Genomic DNA, 26,992 nt, shown 5'->3' on the forward strand with positions numbered 1-26,992 from the left:
TACTTTCTTTTAACTAATGATGTGTAGATAAGTATTATGAGCGTTTATACGTCATGGTGCGCATGTTTATTTTTTTTTCCTCAGAACGGTTTCGGATCTTCATCCATTATCAGAGGTAGTTTGGTGCAGAGATTTTTTGAATATTTAGTTTTACGTCACAAATTGTAATACTAAAAATTGTACGTGTATTCGTCTTTGGCAGAATTTATTAAACAATACAATATTTAAAAACCTACCAGCCAGTTATTGCTAAACACACATACAGTTAGTTGTTGATTGGTTAATAGTGTAAGCACTGATACCATTAAAAAAAAAAAAAAAAAAAAAAAAAAAAAAAAAAAAAAAAAAAAAAAAAAAAAAAATGAAAAATTCATAAAATTGTAGAAACGGAAATGAACCATAATGTATTCCGACGACTTTTCCTCCAACAATTTGATCTCGCTCCCATTTCGTAATTCCAATTTCCATTCGGGGGCAGTTTCTAAAGCTAATTTGCTGCCTTACGATTACATTCACAGTCAATGCTACCTTGATCTTTGCTTTGAATTCTCTTTCTCTCTCTTCCGACCACAAACTAAATTCTATTCTATTGTTATGTTGGTCAACCTGAATTAATTTTTCCCGTGTCGAATTATGAATGTTGTAGTGAAAATTTCCATGATTTTATTTTTTATTCACGTGATTTCCTCATACTATTTCCGCCAGAGAGTAAATTGGGTTACTTCTCGAGTTTTTTTCACGATAAAATGGGGTAAAAACCTGCATATTAATTGTTTAGGGTTTTCCTTATTTTGTTTTAACGTAATCCAAGTCGCCAAGGAAGTACTTAGTTCAAAACTTCCTCTTTTGCCGGAAATACAAATTTTTTTTTTGAGAGTGGCGCGATTGGGCGAGGATTCCGAAGACATGTCCGGTGGGCGGAGCAACTTTCAGAAATCTTGACGGAAGTAGAAACTAAGTTCTTTCCCTTTATTTCAGTTAATGTACCTACTTTCACGTAAAAGTAGCAGGAACTATTTTTGTGTATTTCATTGAAATGGGATATACTGAAATATCGTAGTCATTTTTCGTTTTTATCGATATATCGACAACGGCAATTTATCCAAACTTGATGAAAGGGTTGATATGAAGACTGCTTTCTTGATTTTCAATCGTGAAGAAGTAAGCAGCTGAACATGATCGTATTGCACTATGTCAATTACTCAAATCGTATTACTATATATGTCAATGACGGCCCAAGAAAACGGCAACGTAGATACGAAACATGGGCAATAAGGCATTAAGACGATTGGCGATTAAAGGTGCATGAGAGTTCCCAATGGCTGACTGAGTGTCTCTCAACGCCGGTTCACATTTTTTTTCCAGTCCTGACAACCGGAAGGAAGTGCTGGACCTTAACTGGGTCGATATTTCAGTTTTTTAAAAAAGGTTTTTCGAAAACTTGTCGGCCATAGTAGTTAGTAGTAGTTTTGTAACATTAAATTGAAAAAAATGTATACCGCGTATACCGCGAAAATTCTGTATGGGCAATTTTGAGCAAGGAGTTGATGCTCTTTCTTCTACGTCCCCATTATAGGGAGTACACCAATAGAAATATAAGCACTTTATCACCTATAAAATATTTACTAAGGATTAGGAAGTCAACCAAAATTACAAAATTGCCAGACCGGAAGTGCCAATACCTTCTTGAAGTTATTGAAGAGTCCTGTGCAGGCACAGACAGGATATGATGTATGCACCAATAGAAATGACGTCTCTATAATTAGCGATATGCACATAATTCATTAGCTGTTACATAATAGTAGAACCAGAGAAACATAACAATAACAAATAAACATGGCGCCCGCTCATATTATGAATACAATCACCCAGCTGTTATCAGTACGTCCGTGCCCTCAACCTTCACCTCCACAACCGGCCCGGTCTCTAGTCAACTATCTGTGGCCAGAGAGATGATAACGACCGTGTGAAGCTGTCTTAAGGATATAAAACTATTCCTCCAGGAATCCCTGATAGTTTTTGCAGTTTTTAATCTGTAAATTGAAAGATAACCACAAGTGGCAAGGGGGAAAAAAATAATACACGGAAGTATGACGTAACAGATCCTTAAAACCCTTTTTATGCAATCATAAACCCTAGAAGTGGTAGATAAGACTAAGGGCAGAACTTGTCTAAGACGTATCGTTTCATTTTCAGCACGAATAGACAGCATCTTCACACCGGAAACTGAGGCTGTGCAGTGCAACAACTTCCTCTTATGAGATTTTCTCCCAACTTGGACTTTGTACAGAAAATCGCCAGAAACTACAAAATTTATACTGTAAATTGGCACTTCCGGTGTCATCAGATATTCTTTTCAAGTTTGGAATTTTACTAACCTCTAAAACTCTATGACGTATATCCGTTACGTCATGCTTTATATCAACGTTGTCCCGTACATTCACAACGGACATTTTTTTTCGGGCTTAGGGAACCGGAAATTGACATCGGAAAACTCGATGTTAGGCACGAGTTTGACCCAATGGAAATACTTTGTTTTTGTGTGCGTGGGAAAGAAAAGTGGAAAAGAAAAACCCCCACAGCTCAGATAACCGCCACTTCCTGTGAGCAACGTGCAGCGAGCTTTCTGTATCGTGGGTCATCTTTAGCCAGCCTTTTTTTTGGGGGGCTGTGATTAAGACGGCACATGTCACTTAAGACTCAAGACAAGCAGAAAGCCAGACACAATGAAATAATGACCGGAACTGTATTACAGACAGTAATACCAACAGAATGAACTCCAATCTACTCACAAGCTCAATGAGTCACCGCACCGTTGCTAATTAATTATTCCCTTTAGGTGGGAGAGAGGAGGGAAGAAGCACAAAAAAAACCCTTACTGATAAATGAGTCATCCGTCTGGGGCAATGTCCATTCGAATGGACAGACAGAAGCACATTATTGTACAATGTCTGTACAAACTTCTTTGAAACTCACAGAAAGTAAACAGGTTAGTCAATTTGACAAATTATAGTTTTTAAATTTCCCTTTCTCTTACTCCTTTTACTTTATATATAAATTGATTTTACACCGGAAATAAACATTGTAAGGTCCTCTAAATTCGATTAGAGTGTTTTAAGTAATTGAATTCCAGCAGTGTGTACATCAGGCATGTGCAACCTACGGTTCGAGGGCTGAATCCGATTTTACGTATACGGCCCAAACATCATTGAACCTGACCCTAAGACAATGTCCAGTAAAGATAATTTTGATAGAGAAATAGGTATTTAACAGGAAAGAGATGTACAGACCAATTATACGAAAAACAATTTTATAAGATTTGCTTCTTTTCGTTTTTATTTATTTATATTAATTAAAAGCTCCACCCCTTGCCACGCCCACAGGAAACTACTCACCAATAGTAGTAGTTCGATTAGTAAGTAAATTGATTTGTCGATTTAAAAAATGTCTTTGCTAGACCTATAAATATCCTGAAGTACTTCCGGCCTGCGTAATCTTTCTAGTTTACAATCCCGCTCATAGTCCAGTAAAGGCTGCAGCACAAGTCTGATGGTACATTTTGGTGTTCCTCAACATCAAAAAATAAAATTAATTTCGTTTTTACATATTGCATGAATCATGGAATTAAGGAAGACTAAACAAGTTAAATTTAAGAACACCAAAAAACGAAGATATTTTTTTCCCCCGTCTCATCTGCTTTAAACCAGATTTTCATGAAACCAGAAGCAGGAAAATTAAGAAAATGGTCATTTTACTTCCGGTTAATCGAATTTCTCTTGAAATATTAAATTCAAGCGATGCTTTAAAAGCTGATGGAAGATTTGTTCAGCTTTCATAAAAATTTGTTTTAAAATTCCAGCAATTCCTGGACACATTGATAAAAAGACATTTCCAGTTAATAGACGAACATCTTTCTAGTTAGAAGATTTTACAGATTTATTTCCCCCCTCCTCACCACACCCAAAAGGATAAGAACTAACTTCGCAAAGAAAGTAAATGTAATTAAGAAAATTAAAAATATGCAACCACCATTTTGTTTTCTATTAACTAGCCATTAGATTTCATTGGTCTGGGCGTGGCTTATTATTAAGAGGGCGTGTACCACAGCTTTTCTATTGGCCCATGCCATTTTTCACACTTTTAATACGCCATTGCTATTTAATTGAACCTTTATTGGTATATTTATTCCTTAGAAAAATAATAATATCAGAATTTTTCCTCCATTATCAAATTCAGTGATTTTAGCCATTGCACTGCCGACCTCAGGAGAGTGTTCTCTCGTTACGCGTAACTTTTTTTTGTTTTTTACAAGACAATGAACTGTTAGTAGCTCTAAGGAAGAAAAAAAAAATATATATAAAGTTCAGCCAGCTGGGATTCAAACCCGGGATCTCCCTCCGTAAGGGAATTCAGTACTGAGCTGAATCCCCCCCAACCTAAAAAATTATCTCAAGAAAAAATGAGTGGAAAAGATAACAGTTTTCTTTTTTGTATCCTTATAAATAATCTATTTCCTTAGTTCACGTACTAACAGCTGTGTCTACTTAGTAATCTCGTACTAGCGTTTGCGTGTACTAGCGAAAATGATTACGGTCCTCGGAAAATAGTTTGGAGAAAATTTGACTTTCCCCCCTGGGTGAAAACTCTAAAATTGATAATCTACACAATCGTAAAATTTCCGCTTACGTAAGAGGAAGTAAAAAGAGGGGAATGAAGAATTCATTTTTTAAACTATTTAATACGACATTTTACAAAAATAATAATCCAGTCGAGATGATGAAAGAAGGGGGGGCGCTCCAAGATTAAAGCGGTGCTCAGATATCGCCCCCACCCAAAGAAAGGGTAGAGTATTAATTGGGGCATCTCTTTGATCCAGTGGAACTGAGGGACTTGATCATATTAGGCAATAAAAACTAAAAAGCAGGGCCATGAAGGAAGAACAGAAGAAGAAGAACACCAAAAAAAGACAGCTGTACAGTTTTTTTTTATTCTAGTGCAAGGAGGTTGCAAAGTACCAGGTTTATTTTCCTCTGAATGGTTAAAGGGGGAGGATGAGCAGTTCGAGATTTATCTCCTGAGATCGTGGTAACAGTTTATCTGCCAGTTGTACTCTCCGTTTATTTTTTCTTCTCTGTTTTAAAGTTTAATCCAGCACTACAGCGTGATGGGTTCTTTTTTTATGGTCGCTTTTCATACTTCTCACGGCTTATTATCACCGTCCTATGGAATTTTCATCATTTTCCATCAGTTGGTGGGGGGAAAAAATAAAAAAAGGTTAACCAGATAGAAGTAGCAGAATAGCACATGTTCCGGCTCAATTTTAAGGTATACGCTTTAAAGTTAACGCTTGACCTTGGAGCTTAGCAACAAGCATTTTTTCCAAAGGGAAATGGTGAAAACTGTGTATAAGCTTTCTGTGTTCGCACTGTAATCAACAAATTTTCATCCAATGTTGGCACCGGCTCTACTGATAACAACCAGCCAACTTGATCTATAGAATAGAATTCTTTGATGAAGTTACAAGACGTTTTTGGAGCATTTCGTACAAAAAAAAGAAAAAAAAAAAGAAAAAAAAAGAAGCTGCAATATCGTCTTGTCTTTGAAATCTTACTTTTTGGATACACTGAGAGAAGAGAGCACAGTTTCTATGTATGGGTTCTCGAAATGCAGTTTGTTACCGTTTTTAGAAGAATCATGTATTGATTTCGTGAGCTGATTGGTTATTGAGACGTCGGGAAATTAATCCAACAAATCCAGGCCATTTTCGAGGGTGAGGGGGGAATTACGGAACACTAACACACCAGAACTTTAAGCACAGCTAATCATCTGATCAATTTCACGTTAACATAGGATACACTTCCGCTGTTAATTAATACTCTCCCCTCCCCATAATCTAAGAATAGTTGATAACGTCCCGATATTTCTGGGTTATCCAGTTATACCAGCGCTATCTTTGCGATGGAATAAAACCTTTTTTTAGATTGTCATAGTCTATTATAGAGTAAAATCAGGTAATTCTAAAAACAATATCTAATAAATAAATAACTCATTAATGGGGATTGCTGGATCAAAGCACTAAGTGGTACCAACTTTTTCTAACAAGAAATAAACATCAATCGACATCCTGGTTAGTGGGGCTATCGATTATATGAAATAACTAGAAACAAGTTGGCAGTACTTACAGTCTTCAACAATCCGTTGACCCGGAGTTTATGTATAATGTGACCAGATTGGTGGAGGCAGGCACCTGAAAACAATATGCATTATATAGATTGCAATGTATTATACAATAAAATAGAATTTTAAATCATTATCTAGACATAAAATAGCAGTCATGACAAGATTGAATATAGATCAATCGGCCATTTTGCTGAAAAAGTTTTCTGAGAATATTGAAAAAATATAGTACATCCGGTCAAGCGATTTTCTTAAATCTGCGTAACCATAGTCTTTATAACGTATCTCCGGACCAAAATAGATCTTGTCCTGAGCACAACAAGAGTATAGAAATTCCAAAGAAAAAAATATGAGCTAATTTCGATAAAACTACATCTTCCGGTAAAGAGCTTTGCACGTGGTGTTTACACCAATTTATTGAACTGGAAATCTACCTCTATTATCGAGTTTCCACAACTATCGATACACGAACGATAAGTACAAAGTTTCTACAGTTGCTTGTATAATAAATAAGGTTGACTAGCGTGTACGTATTGCAAACGGACAGACTGGCTGGTTGTACTCCTACAGTATACTCGGGGTGTCCCTGAGACAGACATCTTGCCCAAGACCTTGGAGATAGGCGCTTTGTCTTCTGAAACACAACCAACTCTTTGTTCCTTGCCATTGCAGACACAGTCCCGTGTCATCATCATCCATCACACCTCGTTATACCGATAAGTCCAATTATGCACGATGTTCTTTTGTTTAATTATCCGAGTTGATTTCCGGAAAGTATTGATAATGCTGCAAAGAGTTACAATAAACACTCACACGACTTTTTCCTAGTGGGCAGGTGCACAAAATACTCCTCTCTGTGGACTTCTTCATTTGGGTCAAAACGTTTACCAGCCATAGATATCTCGAGATTTGGAATGAACGGAAGACAGAGGGTGCCACCAAAAGAGAGTGGACGTTCCTACAATTCCTACTTCAAATTCCTCAATTGGACAAGAGTCCCGTGAAAAGATGTCGTTCCCTCCGGATTTTCCCACGATTTTCAATCCCGCAGGCCTGAGTAAGCGTCTTCCATGGTGCACCCTCTCGATGCTGTCATAGGCCGCTTTCGGCCTCCTTCAAGAATCATCTTCCCACAACCATTTCTTCGCAGACCGAGCCGACTCCTTAATAAACTTTCAGCATCTCTGCTTAACCTTCCGCAGGCGTTAAATTGTCCACAATGGAGGACAATAAGTTTTAGTTTATCCATTTTTACGAAATATACTCAACACGTTCATGCCCGCCATGTATTAAGTAAATTGAACGTCACACAATCAAGTTCACTAGGCTGTTGTGATAAGGTGTACCACAACATTAAGAAAATAAGCTAAAATTTCTATAGAAGTATACTGAAGAAGCAATTTGGCAAGAGTGGGTTATTGCAGACCACATCCCAATATTCGACAAGGGGAAACTTTCGAGACGATCTCAAAACTTGGCTCTAGAAGGAAAATTTATAGATCGATCACCCAGTTTCTTGACAAGAATGTGTGATTTGGTCTTGCGTGGAAAAACCAAGAGAAAATCCTGCCGTCGGCGAGCTAGATAAACAAAGGGGGGTCGGGTCTAGCCTAGCCAGGGTGCCGCACGTCTTGCTGCACTTGTGAAGGTCAAGAACGGCGCGGGGGCAGTCGCTACTCAGCCACTAGTCTGCCAGAATCGATCTTCTGCACCCTGGAGAGCGCGGCATCCGTCTGGGCTCTTCTAGCCCGCTCTATCCGTCCAACACCCAAACTAGCTCGCCCCATCGGCCTTTCGCGGATTTGTGGTCAGCAAATGTCACACTCGCATGACTTTCTCTTAACACAATTCCAGGACACTTCCTGGCTGACTTCAATAGTTCGTGTGAAAGAAAGCGTGGCGGCTTTCCCAGAACCCCCTTCTTCTCAAGATCAATTTGCTGCAAAAAAGTAATTTCCTACGGAAGTAGCAGACAGTTAATGCGGAGTGAACTGAACGGAAATCCCTTCACACTTTCAACTACCTACTTTTCCTCCCATTGAACAAGGTGGATTTACCTCCAAAGTCATCTGTTCATGAAGAACTTGTACCGGAATCATGTTCGAAGAAAACCTTGAGGATTGACGTCGCCTGACTTGCGGTACTGATGCAGAACTTCCTGGTGCAATATAGCGACTACTGTTTACTAATGCGCACACTTCCGCATGAAAGCAGGACGAATGGCTTTCTTGTTCTCCCATTAACACAACAAGCACGGAATTACATAAAGGATGGACTAATAAAACGAAATATTTAGCATTTCATTAATTTTTGTCAGCCGTATTTCAGCCCCTCTCCGCTGAAATAATGCTTCACCGTAATTCTTGCGCTCTCATCATTTCAGCCAAATCCACGCTTTCAAGCATGAACATTAATTAAAAAGAGAGCCACTATAAATCTGAACAATATACAAGCAATTCTCCTTAATTGCTTGCATACAGCTCCTTCTAACATGTGGAGACCACTTAATCATAATTAACTCTCACAAAACTCACTATCTAAATGGCAGTGTTGGTTGATTTTGCGGGAGGGTGGAGGCGGGCAACAGCTGTGCTCCAGTTGCTTGCGTCAACAAATCGATATTAATAAAATAACGATTCTTGACTACTTTTTTAAAAAAATTTTTAATAATCTTCACTGTCCACCCCCATCAATTAGCTAAAACGGAAAACAGATGGTGGAACACTCGCAAGACTTTTCTTGAAATTGGAGTTTTTACTAAATATTTATTGACCTTGAATGATGTATGAGGAGGGGGAACCTGAGCTAACACTGAGGGTGGCAGCGTGGCGAACATTCCTCGCAAGCTTTCCGAAGTTCGATGAAAAGTGATAGGCCTCTTGATCATTGAACCAAACTCGGAGATCCCTGAAGTACCTGAACTAAATATAACGCTTGCACTGGTTAGTGAATGGTCGGTTCTTGTATTGTTAAGGACTGGCCGCTAAAGGAGTCGTAAGTTCTGTAACATATCTTTGGGATTCGATGATATCCTTGGTGACCTTGATCAGGAGCTTCTTTCGGGGGGTGGAAAGATGGGTGCGATGGAAGCTGAATTACTGATAACACCTTGTGCTCATGAAATTTGTGGTTACCACGACTTTTCATTTCCAAGTCATCCATAGAGGCGTCCCATAGAGCAGGTAGTCTAGCTGATGCCATTCTAGAATCTTCAAGTGGTCTCATTAAAATTGACGACTCGAAAAGCATGCCCCCACAAGATGCGTCTAAATTTAGTCAGTCTTTATCAAAGAACATTTTGGCATTAAAGTCTCTTTTTCAAGAATTAGCCACTGCCACTTGGTGTTGGGGACCAGCAACACGCGCTGATTTAAAAGCTAACTCTAAGAACTCGCCTAGTTTTGTTCGCGCAGTTAGCGCCTATTAGGCTGGAAACATTGTGGAGCGACGAGCAAAGCGGCGATGATAGCGAAGAGCAAAGCGGCGAAAACAAACACAAGTTAACATATGGGACCGCGCATAGTGGAGAGCAAAGCGAAGATAGAGCAACCCTATCTATAAAGAGTGTTTGTGTTTTCGCCGCTTTACTCTTCGCTATCATCGCCGTTTTGCTAGCCGCTCCACTATGTTTCCAGCCTAATTGGCGCTAACAAAACTAGGCGAGTTCTTGAGAAAAAGCTTCCTTGTCCATCTCTGTTGGGGCTAATTCCGGCAGACTACCGATAACATAGAAAAAGCCACACTGGCGCACTACATTTCCGGTAGACTGATATCTTCCCATTTGATCTCTATACTTTGTGCTTACTCTTATGCAGCTAATGGAACCGTACAGTCTACTAAGTCGACCTTTTAGAGAAGAGCCCTTAACTTCACGTGTTCCTAAGAATCTGTTTCAGGTAAAGGTAGTAAAGCTCCCCGACATATAGTGAACGTGCCAACTTTAAAGAAAGTTACTGCAACCATTTTCGTCAAAAAAAAAAAGTCCTAAAATCAGAAAAATATATTCAGAAAAGTGGCACTTCCGGTCGATCGACTTCCTTTAAACTTCGGAATTTCCCTCAAAATCTGAATTTTCCGGCGGAATGCACTTTTTACAACACTTCCTCTAAAAATAGGGGTGGGGGTATGAGAAATGGGAGAATCGTACCATTGAACCAAGACGCCTCCTTGATACGGTCCAAGTATTAACTAGGTAGAGAATAGTTTGGAGTTGGCTGGCTAGATCAGGTAGTGGGGTACCCGAACTAAGTGGGGCGCCCGGTCTAATTAGCGAGTGGTTCTGAAGAAGAGTTCATTGCCATCGGCCAAAATATTCATCAGGGTGAACTTGCTTTGTCAGCTGTCTCTCTCTCACTCTCTCTCTCTCAAACTTTTATGGAAAAACTGAGCAAAAGTTTCCATTTGTCCATATTTCTGTTAAGAAAAACCACTAGGGTATGTTATGGTTCGCACAATAAACTCGATACTTATTACTAATTTCCGGTCAGTGATAATAATTATCGATTAAAATACCTGTTCAATGCAACAACTAAGAAAAGTCCGACAAAGATCTAGAAAAATTTTCTCCATACAGAACAATAAATCGTTAAAAATTACACAATAAGCGATTACAATAGAGGAAATAAAGCAATAAAACAGAATTGATGGCAGGGCGTCAACTGTAATAAACAACGACCATATAAATAATAAATAAATAAAAAAATAGTCACGTTGTAATAACTCAAACGTACAGCTGATACAGTTGGCCATTGCTCACAACAGCTGCTAATGACTCCAGGTTGCCATAGTAACCGCCATTCTTATTAATTACTATAACCTTCTTCCACTGGGGTCCACATGAAAAACATATGTATAATACGTACAAATAAAAATCCACAGAAATAAACTAAAAAAATATTGCTGCTGTCAACATCGTTTTTGTTTTACCATCAAATTTTTCTTTGATGAAACCAAAAATTGGTGTAAAAACCCACAATATTCTTAAGCTTTTAACGATTAAATATTCACTGAAACAGTATTTTAGAGGAAAGCTAACCTTTACGGACGGGTCTATCAAAAGTAAAGCAAGTAGAAGAAGCAGCCTTCTTTGGAAGGCAGGCAAAAACAAAGTAAAATGCGTAATGTCCTAAAAAAGCGATGAAACGATAATCTACAGAGAAAAAATGTTTCTAGATTTTTCTTATGACCAAACAAAAAGACACGGCAGACCGATTGCTGAAAATCGCTTTACTTGTTACAATCATTCACTAGCTATTTTCCCATGAAAAATAAAAAAAAAGTAAATCGGTACGATTGCTACGTTTTTCCTTATAAATGGTCAAAGGAGAAGTGATCACTAGCGCTCATTGTAGCGATGAAGAGAAACTTAAGCGCCACAATGGGCTCTACATTTCAATCTATTAAATTAGTTCTTTAAAGAACACTAACTGTGAATAATTAATTAGTGTAGCAACATTAAATGTTATTAAACTCTATTAAAACTATCATTAATTAATATCACATCTCTGAGAAAGAATCCACAATTAAATCGTGTCTTCAACATTTAAATAATTTGTAACAGGATTTCATTGTTATAGACATTAAAAAGAAAGAAGCAAACTATAAAAACGCATACTTAAATAAAGTCCTACCTTGTTTGAAAATTAATAATTCCAGATACAGGATAAGTACCCTTACAAAAAAAAACAGAAACCTTATTAACACTAATTTAACGAATTAACACATTTTTCACTTAATAATTTTCAATTTTATGCACTACCAATATAAGTTAATTATAATTAATTTGAACAATCAACACTTTAAAAATGCTTTTTTAATTAATAATTAAAACAATAACTAAGTTAAAAATTTACAGCGTAAAGTGTAGAAATAGATGCCAGTAACTGACCCAGCTGATCATACTACGAGACGTCTAGTATCTCTTAGCATGTGAAACAGTGTGACCAACTTGAATAATTAAGTTATTGTATGTATTAGATGTGTGTCTGGGACAGCAGTGACAAAGTCTGCATCACTGTGTTGAACTGGACAGTATCTTTTAAAAGTAAACAAGTTAGTTATTTAGTTTTATTGATTATTTCTATTTTTAATCTTTATTAATTTTTACATCTAACAATTATAATTACTTTTATTTAGTTAAATAATAATTAAAATTTTATACATTCCTTTAGGGAGAATTAATAGCAGCTTTTTCGGAAACAGAAATAGAGATTAATTTTTCGAAAAATGTGTTGAACACTCTCACGACTTGCACTCATTGCAATTGACGTAATTGAATTTTTCTCAAAATTGTTTATTTTGTTCAATAAAATAAATTGACTTTAATATTATAAATATTCATTATAATAAAATACGTTTAAAGAATACCATGATGTCACAAATTCCAGCTATAACCTTAACAAAAACATTATTGAATAAGTTTCAAACCTATGGCGATAAAGCTAATGCGTTCTTTGCAAGTTCAAGTTAGTCCCAGATTGTCTAGATAACTGAGAAATGGGCGGAAAAGCTGTCCTGTACAGTCTGATATTCTGGCAACTCTAGACTTTACCTACTCTTAGAACTTAAGCAGCATTAGAAGCGTACAATATACCAAACGGAACTTCGTAGGTGTGCCCCTCCCTAGTTCAATACCAAATATTTTAATCATTTTCGAGCTTAAAACAGAAATTTTCTTTGAAAACTCAAAATCAAACGGCAACATCGCAATACTTCCTCTTACCAGAGAGTAACCGGAAGTTAAAAAAAAAAAAAAAAGAGTCACATAATATCTGGCCTTCTCCCATAAAGAGTTGATAAAAAAAATTAATAAAATTTCAAACTGCCTGCATAAAAAGTATTACAAAAACTTAGGTCAGCTTGCCGGGATCAAGCCAATGCCTCCTACATCGACGGAATATTAAATTAAATATGGCGGAGCAGACTAGGGGCCCAGTTCAACACAGCGCGTATACGTATTTCACAACATTACTTCGTGAATAGTGGAACCTCGCCATCAACAGGCCCACTCTAGTGAGTTTGGCTTTTTTTTTTAAATTAAAGAGATCACGTTGTAGAGTTCTTCTCTATTAAAAGGTCAATCCACAGGAAGTCGCCTTATTTTGCTAGCAATAAGCTTTGTAACCTTTCTCATCTATAACCTCCTCTCACAGAAGTAATCCACCCAAAAAGTTGTAACAACGTACAATTCTAGTACATCTAAATTTCCCTACAATTTAGCACATTGACAGTTCTGCCAATGGATTAACAAAGTTGAGGGCAGAAAACCCAATATGGCGTGAACAACACTCAGGACGACCTCCTCTTACCTCCGATTAAAGGTAATTAAATTGTGATAATTTACTTTATATTATACATTTCCGGTCTGAAGGTAGCATTTTCAAACTCGATTCAGTGAAATGGTACTTCCTGTTGTAAGCCAACGTTCCTCAAATTTAGAATTCCGGTTAATAATATCTTAATCTTGGTTATTTGGTAGAATGCTCCAGCTCCACCATCCCCGCCTAAAAAAAGAGCCCTGAATCGAAGACACCATTTTGGAGAAAATCTTTGCAAAATCAAAGGCTTTATTGAGCATAAAGAGGCACTTCCGTTTGGCTGATTCCCTCCCAAAATCTTATACTCGGGTCCCACAATGGCATTTAACTTCCGGCGATATTTCTCTTTCTTTTTTGAGTAATGCTATTCACAGAAACAGAACCAAAACGAGGTCCTCAAAAATGAATATTTCCGGTGCGTTCTGGAAATCGAACATTAATATTGTGATTAACTTCGTGAATGCATTCATTGTCAGGAGTTCAGGATAGCACCACTTTCTGTTACGATCAAAGGAAGTTAAAAAAGTCGATGAGAAAAACCCCAGAGTACAGGCAAAGGAGAAAGTGATGAGGTTTTTTTTCTGACTCTCAAAGATCCACCGAAAGAGATCGTTTCCGGTGAGAAATTAGATATAAAATTGGACCCGATCGCACAATACTTCCCCCCCCCCAGGACACGTGGTCAGAGGAACCAATAACAGATAAATAAATTTAAAAAAAAATTATTTCTCAGTGGAGATACAATGGCTATGGCGGCCGGTGGGAGGAAGTAATTGCCCGCTGGAGGTAAACGTTCGGGAGTAAGTTGAAGGTGAACAGACAGACAGACTTGGAGGGGAGCTACAGCACGCCTCGCTGGGGAACAAAGAAGACAGCGTGTCGGGGATTAGCCTGGGAGTGGCCCCTAAGGGGTTCACTGGCCGGTCCCTCGATTAGCCTGCTCCACTGGGGCACGGGGCAGGCAAGAGGCTAACATTTCGCAAGCGGCTCCCACTAACAGTGACTCCAAAAAAGTTGTGCCCTCTACAGGACAGACTAGCCACTACACAATACGTCAATTACTTCAAAACAAAGTTCACTACGAAGTGCAAGAAAAAAAACACCACCATTGAAATCTCTGCAGCACTTCACTTCCGGCAATTACTACGGCTAGCGTCTTTTTTACTCAACGCCTAAATACCAAAGAACAGGAAGAAGCAACGTGAAAATACAAGTTCTAAATTTCCCCAAGTACGCGAAAACTTGTTTACGATTACAAGAATGGGAAATTTAGTTTTCGATATGCCAAAAAAAAATTTCCCGAACTTGTTTTAAATAAGAGGAAAACAAAATTATACTACACTCCAAAATGGCTTATCGATATATTTGTTTAAGAAAAATTGACCTTGCTCGGCCGGCTATTTATAGATAAAGATTTTATCAAGGCGTCCTCCTTCTTTATTGTACCATTTGAAGAGGTAATATAAATGAGAAGTTCTCGAGCATGAGGTCGAGTGGTTGTCATGGATATAAAAACATCTGATATAGCCTTGAAGTAACCTCTCCCAGCACGCCTATCTCTTCTCTCAGTTGCTTTTATTAAGACTACGTTCTCCAACTCAATGTCTCTTAAGATGGGGGGGAGTCCCTTGCAGCCCCTAGGGGCACTAAAGAGCCACTGGACGTCTCTTCAGATAGTTATCTGAACTAAATAAACCGTAACCGGCTACAAGAAGAAGAAGAAAAAACCTTACAAGACTTCGAACTTTCTTCAGTTTTTACTTACTTGAATCTGAGACAAGGTAATGGTCACAGACAAAGGTGACAAAACAACAACACCAGTCCTGGGTGGCAGACCGTAAAAAAACGACACAAAAAACGCGATCACGCACACGACTTCAAACTGAATATATCGATTATAAATACATCGCTTTGTTTTGTTTGTTCAAGAAAATTTATCTCTCCCAAGATAAATTGAAAAACACTTCAAAAGTTATTATTACCGTAAAACCAAACATGCGCAGTAACTTGTTCAGATAAGCCTTGTTTTTTGTTTTTTTTTAAAATGAAAATACGAATCGATTTTTGAAGCCATTAAATTTTCCATCTCAGAGAATAAACTCGATACAAGTATCGATTTTCATCAACCACTGCTGGTCTTAATCGAACTTTGCGATTATTTTTCATAGAGTGATGATAAAAAAAAAGCCACAAACGAGCAAAACAATTATGTTCTAATACCTAAAAAATCGATATTAGAATTATTGCAATTAATTACTTCTTCTTCCGCTAGCGAAAAAATGGAACTTCCGTTAAAAAGATCACTTTCGTACCTCAGAATTTTAGCAACACACAGTCCTGTGAAACAGTATAGAAACAGTAGATAAAATTTAAGCATTTTTTTAAAATCAGAAAAAAATTTCGTAGTCAAAAGAATTGTTTTAAGTATATAAATAAAAGATAATTAGATGAACCTCTAAACCTTTACGTGATAATGCAACAATCACAAAACTTATAAACAAATCTTTGTTTACGTTGTGAATAAATATAATAAAGTCAAACGATTAATCCCATGTTTATTTTTATATTTTTTTTTTGCAAGAAATCAATTCGTTCCAGCTGTTATTTTTATTAAAGTGTTGGACACATTAAATAAAGTTTCTCTATGTTTTAAAATAATGCTGCAAGGAACTCTATTGTTCGTTTTGGTCTAGTGGTCAAGAGCGCGGTTTAGTGTGTGAAAGATCGCAAGTTCGAATCCCGCGTTTGGCTTAATATTTTTTTTTGTTAAAAAAAAAAAATTGTTTACAGTTAGGTATGAGCTTCCGCCCCCGCCCACGAAACCTAATTTTTACTTTAATTTATATATATTTTTTTTCACAGAACCGAATTATGTACATTTATTAAACCCCCTTGACCGTAAATTTCACTGAAATCGTATCACGTCTGAGGGAAGCATACCAACGCTCCTAGATGTGCCTTTTTACGGTGAATTCTTGATAAATGTGACAGGACAAATTTTTTTGACGGCCATTATGACGTACAATGTGCGTACTAAGTTCTAATTTCCTCCTCCTCTTCAGGGGAGGGGGAGATTGCTTCCTTTGTACTCACTGTATCGATATATTTCTCGATATATTGAACGAATTGTCTAATTATAGTGGTAAAATGAGAAATACTGGTGCGAGAAAGCGCACTAGCATTATTTGCTTAACACCAAACAGGAAACGAAACAAAAAAAAAACCAACAAAATCAAGGCCTCCAAGATCTCATTAATATTTATTTACAAAATCCATTCTAAAATAAGAATGAAACAAAACAAACATTAGCACTGTTGGGATTACTAATAGGTGAGAGGGAAGCAATTAGTAAAATATATAAATACGTAAATTAGTGGGAAGGTAGAGGAGTGGTTGGGACTTTGGCAGCGAGAGCGCAGTAGTGTGCTATTTATACCGCATTCTGGCGCTAAATATAGGCACCCGCTTTAGAAAAACAACCAATCGGGGTAAGTAAAACTTAGATTATTACAAAAAAAAAAAAATTGTAACCCCGAGTATTCGAACCCCTTGCGTGGGTCTGTCTGAACTACGATTTTAAGAGGCGCGTCATGGGTACTTCCTGAAAGTGGTGGATGTACATAACTTTCAGACCCCCCACCATTACAGGAAATGGGTTTTTTTCTTTCAAAACTATGTTTATTTCCAACAGATCTTTGACTCCCCCTTGATGTGATATCACTTAGAAAATGTAGTTCCGGGAATATTAGCACAAGTCAGGAGCCAGGGTGATGATTGGGCACTGAAGTCCATTTCAGCACCAATCAGTCATTAAATATGGAACCAAAATTCCAAATTAGGCGAAGATCGCTGTCCCGGAAGTGCCACTATAGTTTAATTCAATGAATTGAATTTTTTTTAGTTTCCGCTAATGGTTTTATTAAAATGAACCCAGTTTACTATTAATATCGAACTTCCTTTTCAGTTAAAAAAATGGAAATTTCATTTACCTGAGGTAGAGATTGCTTGAAGGACACCTTCTAGCATATCCGGCCAAACTGACTCTGGAAACAGGAGTAGCGCAGTCACAGGAGAACAGCATGCGGTGAAAGTGCGCAAAAAGGGAGCTCAGCACAATGAGGAAGTGATAAAAAAAAGGCTGGGAGATAAGGAGAAGGATCATTAAGTAAAGAATTTAAGGAACTCAGCCAATCGAGCTAAATATTAATTCAAGAGTAGATAGGAGATATATATATATATATATTTTTTGTTTTGTTTTGGAGAGGGGTGAACGGACTTTGGGTCTTTTGGTGATAAGTCTGTTTACTCGCCACTGATAACACCTCACATTATCAACTACGTCCTCCTCCTGAACATCCTGAGGGGGTTTCGCGGTTTAACAACTCCTTTCTCTTATCTTTGGGCTTACACTTCCGGTTTGCAAATGCGTAAGGGGACTCAGCAAAACACTCCAATTTTTACAATTTGAGGCACTGCATACAACCTTTAAATGATGCGCCTATTTTGGGGGCGATTCGTTCTGTGTGAACGAATCAATAAAACATTTCTAGAATGATTCGTTCGTTGGTCAATCAATAATGGCGTGAACAAATTACTTTTTTTTTGGTAAGAAGCGATTTTAATTAACTGGTTCAGCTACGTACTGAATCAAAATGATTTATTTAAAAGCGATGTAATTGGGTTCGGATCGAAGAACATGTGGGGTACAGTTACATACCTTATAAGCAAAGCAATTAGCTTAGTAAAGAATTACCGAGGCGATGTAATTGGCTGATTTCGAATCAAGAGACCTTCATGAACGAGTTATTCTCTGCTGTACAGAAGAACGAGGTTCATAGCGTGGGAAAAACTAGAGAGAGAGATTTCCATATAATTAAAAGGGGAAAAACCGACAACGGCGCCATTTTCTTAGGCTAAAATTGTCCCCCGGAAACAGTAACTGGAAAGGCAATATGGATTCAGGAAAGTGAACACGTACAGTCGCTAGTTGGCAAAAGGTCTTCCCAGAACTTACTCAACAGCCTTGAAGGGAAAAACTCTTCAAATAATGACTCAGTTTGTTCCGCGAAAATTGCCCTACTAAAGAAAAGGTTGGTGTGGAAAAGCGAGAAAAATTGATCGCCATTTTGCTCAGTTTTTTCCACGTAATCAAACGGAAATGATAATGCATTCTGGGAAAAAGGTATTATGTGGGCACTGCAGAGGAGGAGTGGAAGAATATAAATATATATATACGTATACATAATTGACGGCTGGCAGAGTATGGCAGCATTTTTTTGGCAGTCCAGGGGGAATGGGTACGATGTGCAACAGTTCTGGCGCAGGGAGTGAGTTTGTTTATATCGGCACCAGGCTCTGGAGGGGTGTTGACGTCACAGGAGGGTCAGGAGGGCGTACAGGGGTGAGAGATCGATTACTGTACCTATGTGGTAGCACTGGGCATATCGGCGGCTGAGAACAGATGGCCTCTCCTCTACCACAGCTGCCTAAATCAACTTTTTCCTTCAGCTGTAAGCAATCCCGTTACAATGTTCAGCTCAAAAACGAGAAAACACACGTAGGAAGCTCAGACCTGAGTATTTCCACGGGAGCCAATGAGTTCCTTTAAATTCAGCCATCAGTGACACTCACACGATTCTGCAACTTTCATTTCAAATACATTTCCTAAATTCCACTAAAGTCATTTCCTGCTGAGGAAGAAAGGTAAGAAAGGTCACCTTGACAACTGCCCTAGTCTATTTCAAATTTTTTTTTTTCCAGTAAAATCGGTTACGTAACATTAACGAGGGCCGAATGTGTGGCGAAAATGTCCGAGTTTAACCGAACTTACGGCTACAGGATATGCCACGTTATAGAACGATTTTTTTCTTGTTTCACTTTGTTTTTTTACTTCCTGTACTCTAGAACACAGACACACATAGCTCTGTAACTTGAACGAAATCAAGTGACTAAGGGGCATCCCTCTAATGTACTTTTTTAGTGCGATGGCTAGTTTTACAAACATTGTATTCTTAAATGTTTGAAAGAAATTTATTGTACCAAAAATTAATTAATTAAGCTTTAAGCCATGAGATTTGTAGTGTGGGGGGCCTTTTTAAAACAAATTTGTAAAAAACATGTTATCCAACCATAAATCTGAACAACTATACCTAAACATTTAAATAACAACATAAATTTAAAGATCCCATATACTGCCACGAATAATTATAATTATTAGAAATGTAATTTCACCAAATAACAAATATTGATTCGTAACAGCCAATCATGGCGTCAGCATAATACATCAGCTGTGGAGAACTTACCATTAATTTAGCAAATGTCAAACAGCTGATGCAGACAGTGTTGCCACTACAACATGCGTTCAGAAATGAATATTACTTTAGATAATACATTCTTTTTCAAAAGTGATCGCGTAAAAAAAAATACTAATAGTGAGTTATAAATAACTCACTATTTTTTATTTTTTTTTCCATTTTGAGCAACAAGACAAAATAGAAATGATTTAAAACCGGTTGCACCCAAACAGATGCCAATTACTTTAAAAGAAGAGAGAGGTAATCTTGCTCGGGGTCAAGGGACACTGGCAGCAGCACCAACATCAAATAAGAGGAAGGAAGTTAAGGCGGAGCAAGGGCTCTAATCTACAACCAATCAGGATTGAACTTCTGTAAACCTTGCCCCAGACCAGTAATTAAAAGGAAAATAAATAAAAGCAAAGAAGAAGAAGAAGATGCAAGTCTGGGCGCCCATAAAGGAAGTGGAGGGGATCAGGAACATGTGTGCGGCCGACCAGCTGGGGCGAACAGCTGACGGTCGACCTTGACAGACCGCCTAGCAACAACAACAAGCTCTTCTGCATCGACAGGACATGTTGTTGCTAGCGGACAGGGCACAGAAGAGACAATATCCTGTCTGGTGGACACAGCGCCAGAACCGGTGCTATGCAAGACCGTCCCCTCTTGCAGCATACCTACATCAACACTCCCATTGCAACTTCCTTGAACAGACTACAGTGCGACTTAAATAATGTTCACATACTCTCCAAGAAGTGTAAGCACTACTAAAAAAACTCACAATATAAACAAAACAAAGTCCAATTCACTAATAGTGTGCTTCAAAATCAGAATTTATTATATTCATTGAGACCAAAATATATAAATGCAATATAACATGCAAAAATTATGAAGAAATACAAAACCGGATATTCCGAGTCCAAATTTAACCCTCGATAATGCTGTGACCGCCATACAATTACCGCTCAATTGTAGACGATGTTTAGCTGTACAACTGAGAGAATCATTATGGGTACTTTAGAGCAGCAATAACATTCGAGTTTTTATACTTGATTTTTGTTTTCTTGAAAAATTCAGCGATTCTATCACAAGACTATTTGTTATTGGATCAATAAATAGATTTTGAAGAAATTTTAAAAAAAATTTCAGGTAATTTTGCGTTATGAAATAAATTACGATCTTTGAAGTGTGTATTTGTATAATATATTATATTGATCGATGAATCTGGCAGTGGTGGTGGAATCAGCTGATTGCCAGAGCAAACAGTTACATAACCTCTCATACTAATAAAAGAAATCAATTGACTTTGTTGACTACTAATGAGAACTCGCTGGAACTTAACAGCCTCACAATAAGTGAATGGTACTTCATTCATTTATGTCATTTTTCTTACAGCAACTTACGTTACTTATTTATTTATTGTAAGAGAGCATTGGTACTTAAAGGATAGTAGTAATAAGCGCCTGTTATTCGAAGGAAACGCTAAAAAAATTGGAAAATTTATTTGATTTAGTAGCAACTACCGGAAGTCAACAGCCAATTGAATACTCTTGGGGAATGAGAGCTTTTATTAAATATCCGGTTTTACACGTTTTGCGATTTTTCAATTACATATTTAGGCTGCCGTGGTAACATATGGAACTATTTGCAATAAATTTTTTTTTTTTTTGGATTTCCTAGCACCACAAATGGGGTCTTCTCTTTATCCAAGATCTAAGATAAGAAAACGGGACGGGACCCATGCCCCATGGCACCACAGCCCCTAGAGGTCTTATAGTGTCTTCCCCTTTTTGGATCTAATAGGCGAAACCTCCCCTACTAAAGAGGTTGAGGACTTTCCCTACTAGTTCTTTTTTGCGCTACAATCTCCTTTGGTCTCGACGTTCCAAAGCGCCACCGCTCGACTGAAACACAATTGAACAAAAGGTGAGAGGCCGTCTTCTCCTCTTCTTGACACAGTCTGCAGAGCGGTTTCCGAGCTAATGAGCCCCACCTTGTTTGCAGATGTTTCCTGAACCTACTATGCCCTGCGTGAATAGGCCTGTAATCAGAGTAATCTGATTCCTACCCAAACACAGGGTCTCTTTGGCTGTTTGCTTACACAGCCAAGGCAAGCAATAGTCTTGCTGTGTTTAACCCCAAGATACATCGCCCAGCTCTTCTCGTGCTCCCTCCAGATCCAATCTCTGAGAGCCTCACGAACTGCACCCTTGGTGATCCCCAGGACAGGCTCCGGGCCGATGAAAGGAGTGTTGGCTCAATTCCTGGGCCAGCTGACCGGCTGTCTCATTCCCCTTAATCCCATTCTAGCCGAACTTAATTGTGCCGAGCCCAGTAAGTTCTAGGTTCCAAGATCGAAAACTTCTTTGTAATCCTCATCATTACTATCTATCCTCTTCTAGCGCCTCGGCAGTGTTGAGGCCTTACATAATCTTCTCCATTCACTCCTATTCCTGGCAAGCTCCTTCCCCTTCCTCCATTCCACTCCCCTCTCCAACAGGTTCTCTCCTATCTCTTCTTCCCATGTCCTTCGAGGGCGGCCGCGTCGTCTACTTCCTTCTGTACGTGCTTATTCGTACACTGCCCTAGAAATTCTATTATCTATCATTCTCATAACATGACCGATCTGAGTTGATTCCTTTTAATAATCTATATGGCCGGTTCACAATGTCCAGGTCTCTTCTCACTGTTACATTCCTGGATTCTATCTCTCTCTTCGTTTTCCCTAAAATCTTTCTTAAATAGCGCATTTCCGTCGCTTGGAGTTGGCTCCGATGTCTCTTTTGTAATCCTACCTAGCATGAACAAGGGTAAAGATCTTCTAAGTCAAAGCCATGGGATCCCCAAGGACGACGTCATCAATTAAGTCCCTTCTCCCAAATTTTCCACCCTTAATCGGCTTTCTAATTAAGGCCCCCAGAGCACATCCCATCATTTGATGTGAGTCTCCAGAAAGTTAAGACATCCCAGTGGTGTTTGCCATTCCTGTTCATATCGCGGAAAGATTCTAGAACCACTTCTACACGTGGAAACTCTCTCACACTCGACACCGGGGATTGCCTTCAAACAGGTATTTATGTAATCAGTATTAAAAAAAACAAAGAAACGTGTAAAAATTTCCCAGTCTTTTCGAACTACCGCAATAATGAATACCGTTATTTAATAATACGCAACATTTTGTTGTTTAAGTAATGGTTTTATTAATAATAATATTAATAGTAATGAAAATAAAATGAATAAATTAGCCATTACACAACATCAACTGCAAAGGCATCGTCTTTAATAATTAAGTATGCAAGGAGGAAACATGGTGGGGGGGAACAAACAGATATTACACAACGCAAGTACGCAGAACTAACTCTAGGTGGCACTGAGTGAAGGTTACCTTCTTACAGCTGTTCTATTCACACGGCCCTGTGAGCTAACTTCACTCTTACTGAAATCAGCTGATTAAATTACAAAAATAAAAATTAAAAAAAAATTCTGTAACTACTTTCAACATTTTAACACACAAATTTATTTTTATACTGCCAGACATTTGTGAGTTATATTCCATTGTTACCAACATTATACAATTTATAAAATAAATTGTAATCTCAATTACGTCAGCAAAATTAAAACTGTAAATTAAGTAATTCAGAGAACAATGATTAAATAATAACAAATTGTAAGTAAGGCCGAATGTACTGGATATGTAAACAATGGAACCATTTTTTTAAAAAAAATATATAATGAGAACCTTGAACAGTGGTTACATGGTGTTAAGGTTAGTTTATACCTAGCAAGTGGCTGATTGCCAAAGTAGGATCTTTTCGCAAATATAGCACATGTGTGGTGGTGATAAACTAACCAACAATAACATCCGGTTGAAATTAGTTCCTTTCTGTGACACTTTTGTTTTATAGCTGATTAAAGGAATTTGGAGTGATCGAATGCCTTAAAAACGGTTGGGTGGCGGAGGGGGAAGCAGAATACTCAAAGATCCCGTTTATCCGCTTTTAACCCCGGGGATCTGAGCAAGATTTTGGCAAAAATGGCTGCCCGAAACTGGGAAACTATTAGCGTGATGAGAAAAGTTCTCGCTTTTGCACAGAGATGGCGTTGCTATCAATGGTTTTTGTTTTGTAATGCATGTTAGAACATGTCGAATGTTTTCTCAATACAGCTGACTGAGGACGTGATGCGCGCATTGTGAGGTTATTGATACGACTAGGGTGGGGGTGAGAGATGAATACCCGTATTTCGGACTCAGAAGACCTTAAGTATATCCTTTAACCCCGGATATTTCCGCACCATTTCAAAAACCTTCCCTAATGAAAGAAAGCAAAAATGCTAATAATAACAATTAGGGAAGGGATTAGCTATGAGGTTAGCATACTGGACTCCCACGCGGAGGTCCCGGGTTCGAATCCAGCAGCTGACCCTTAGATTTTCTCTTCCTAGGAGCTTCTTACAGCTCACTGTCCGGTGATGGACAGTGTTGTCTGTAACGAGAGAACACTGTCCGGAGGCCGGCAGTGCACTGGAAAAAGCTCCGGGCGCTAATGACCTCAGCTGTTGATGCGCAAAAAAAAAAAAAAAAAAAAAAAAAAAAAAAAAAAAAAAAAAAAAAAAAATAACAATTATACCAATAAAATTAAGGGAAGGAATTCGCTATGATGCGGTTAGCATATTCAGGTTCGAATCCAGCTGTTGGCCCCTTAGATTTTCTCTTCCTAGGAGAGCTTGTTACAGCTCACTGTCCGGTGGATGGACTGTAACGTGAGAACACTGCCCGGAGGCCGGCAGAGCACCGATAAAACCTGAGGACGCCAATAACCTCCAGATGTTGACGCGCCTTAAATCATTAAAATACTAATAATAATAACAATAAAATTAGCAACAACTCCCATGTCTTAAGAAATGCTTGTTAATCGTAGCAGAACTTATTATTTACTCGCAACCATTTTTTCTTTCATCGGTGTTGAAAGTATTTTGTGAATGCTAACATTAAAAAAAAAATCTATGCAATGTTTATGAGTATGGACTTCTAAGTTTTGGCTCTAAGAAAGCGCCCCGCTCCATTCCTAATTTTATTGCAGCTATTTCTGTAGCATTATCGCCCAATGACGAAGCCGTTAGTCATGTTAGCCTCCAAATTTAGAGCCGCTCCAGATTGCTTAACTACCAATTCTATTTATAGTAATATTTATAGATTTCTACAGATTAACATCTCTTTAAGAGATTAGATAATTGTTACAAAATTATTCCGTTATTTCTCTAGTTATAGAAATTAGTCCTGAATAACCAACGAGACCAAAACTTGATGTTGCTTCAATTCTAGCAAGTATTTGACGAATCCAATAAAAGTCCAAAAACAAAATTGAGATCCTAATAATATTGAATAACGTCTTTACTACCCATCTCGAGATTTAAACTTTTTCTAACTGGGAAATCTTTAAAAGTAATCTTCACCCCTTAGATGACCTTAAAATGGATTCCTTAGAAAAAATGATCCCAACAAAGGTGAAACCACTTGATGGAGGTGCCCACAAAGTTAGGGGAAACGTAGCAGCAGGCACTATCGAGGAAAAGTCTGCTACGTATAGTGGGGCACTTTCCGAATACCATCGCGAATCATCTTATTAGCAACCAGTTTTACTGGTTTTAAGTTCTATACTCCATGAATTTGCGCTAAGTATGACCACGCTCACACTCTCAGCGCCTCTGAGAATGAAGTTAAGGCAGCTGAATGTAATATTACCCAGAAATGCCCACCGTCAAATTGTGACGAAAAAGTGCCACCATATTTCTTAAAATATAATTACCACAAAGTGAGATCATGCATTTCCGCTGCATCTTTTATACGGCATTCCTCTGTTGATGGAGCCCCCCCCCCGTCGGGGAATTTCTTTTATTCCGGAAATGAAGTCATTATTTTTGTTCACTGCGAGTTAATTCTACTTGGAATTGAAAAATAACTAAGCGGACATTATCTCCTCTTTTTTTTTTTTAATTAGGTGCATTTGGTGGTTATTTCCGGTTTTGGTTTGTGACGTATCGTCTTTAATTGTTTCTTGCAATCGCGCAGACTTTCGTTTTTGAGAGTTCACCAGAAATATTTCTTTTGAAACAATCTGAATATGGAACAGTGGTTGCCCCGAATTGTCCTCTCTCAGTTAATCCAGCGTGTTTCCATAGCAACTGAAGACGACAAATCGCGGATAGTTCAAATTAGATTTATTTGTATACATTTCTCTCTGAAAAAATCGTAAACATTTTTGAGGAAAAGGGGTGGAGCAGATTTCCTCTGAGGAGCGCTTTCTGTAATGGACGGAAATAAACTGTTAATATCGGACTTGAAGAGTATTCCTCAACCGGAAATACTTCTTTGCTCAATAGGCTTTATCCTTACATAGGAAGCAAGCTGTGATGCTGATGGCACCAAGCAGGTGCACCTGGACACCTGCCCATGTGTGCGAGGGGGCTGCAAGTAATTAGAACAAAATTAGCAAGAACCAAAGTGAAACTGGCCTTTGTGTAACAATAATCTGATTACGACGAGAGACCGTGGAGAAAATATTAGTAACAATGAAAGCTGGAAGAATGAGATTTTCTGGAAAAAATGGGTTAACAATAAAACTGTAGCGAAGAAAATACGCGCGAGAGAGAGGGCGGAAGTGTAATAAAAACAAAACGGAAGTGCCACGAACGCCCTCTGTTCACTGTGGAAAGAAAGAGGAGCGATACTTTCTGCTGATGAGTATCAGTTCCGCTTTTCCATCTTCAGGTCTAACAACCTGACAGAGAGCAGCTCCCTAAATATCCCTTCTTTCAACTGTTATGGTAAATTAGAAAATTTCTTTCTGGAATTCTCTCCTGTTTTGTCTGTTTGATAACAATGCTTTCTTGATACGAATGGAAAATAACAACAACCGAGTTGATTTACTCTAACTCCTGGACAGATTCTTTATTCTCGCTACAAGAACCGGGTGAAGACGGAATAACAAGAGAAAAGTGTGTAAAAGATTTTCCCCAATTGTTCTGTGACGTACAAAGAGAATATTTGAAAAGAGGCTATTTTCCTTTCTCTGTTGAAGAAGAGTTAAAATGAAAAGCCGGGAAAACTGAAGATTCCGAGAGGTTTCAGAGTTACGATCAATCAGTATTTTCATCCGCAGCTGGAAAAGTGTTCGCCGTCTTCAATATCCAGGAATTAACCCAGTC

The 26,992-nt window shown here is 38.1% G+C and overlaps 1 protein-coding gene across 6 annotated transcripts in view; it reads right to left on the reverse strand.

Annotated features, from left to right (window-relative positions):
• Positions 1-26,992, reverse strand: part of Ypel (Yippee-like) — a 96,063-nt gene that overhangs the window by 40,376 nt on the left and 28,695 nt on the right. For 5 of the 6 annotated variants that reach the window (XR_012461650.1, XM_074139423.1, XM_074139420.1 and 2 more), the window contains exon 3: positions 6,183-6,247. The gene's annotated coding sequence lies outside the window, so the exon portion shown is untranslated. Of the gene's footprint in view, positions 1-6,182; positions 6,248-11,807; positions 11,849-12,029; positions 12,130-26,992 lie in introns of those variants that run through there. The other variant, XM_074139424.1, reaches the window with a different exon arrangement.

This window comes from Rhodnius prolixus, unplaced genomic scaffold (assembly GCF_049639745.1).
Source record: "Rhodnius prolixus isolate KJV_2025 unplaced genomic scaffold, Rpr scaffold_23, whole genome shotgun sequence".
Taxonomy (NCBI): Eukaryota; Metazoa; Arthropoda; class Insecta; order Hemiptera; family Reduviidae; genus Rhodnius; species Rhodnius prolixus.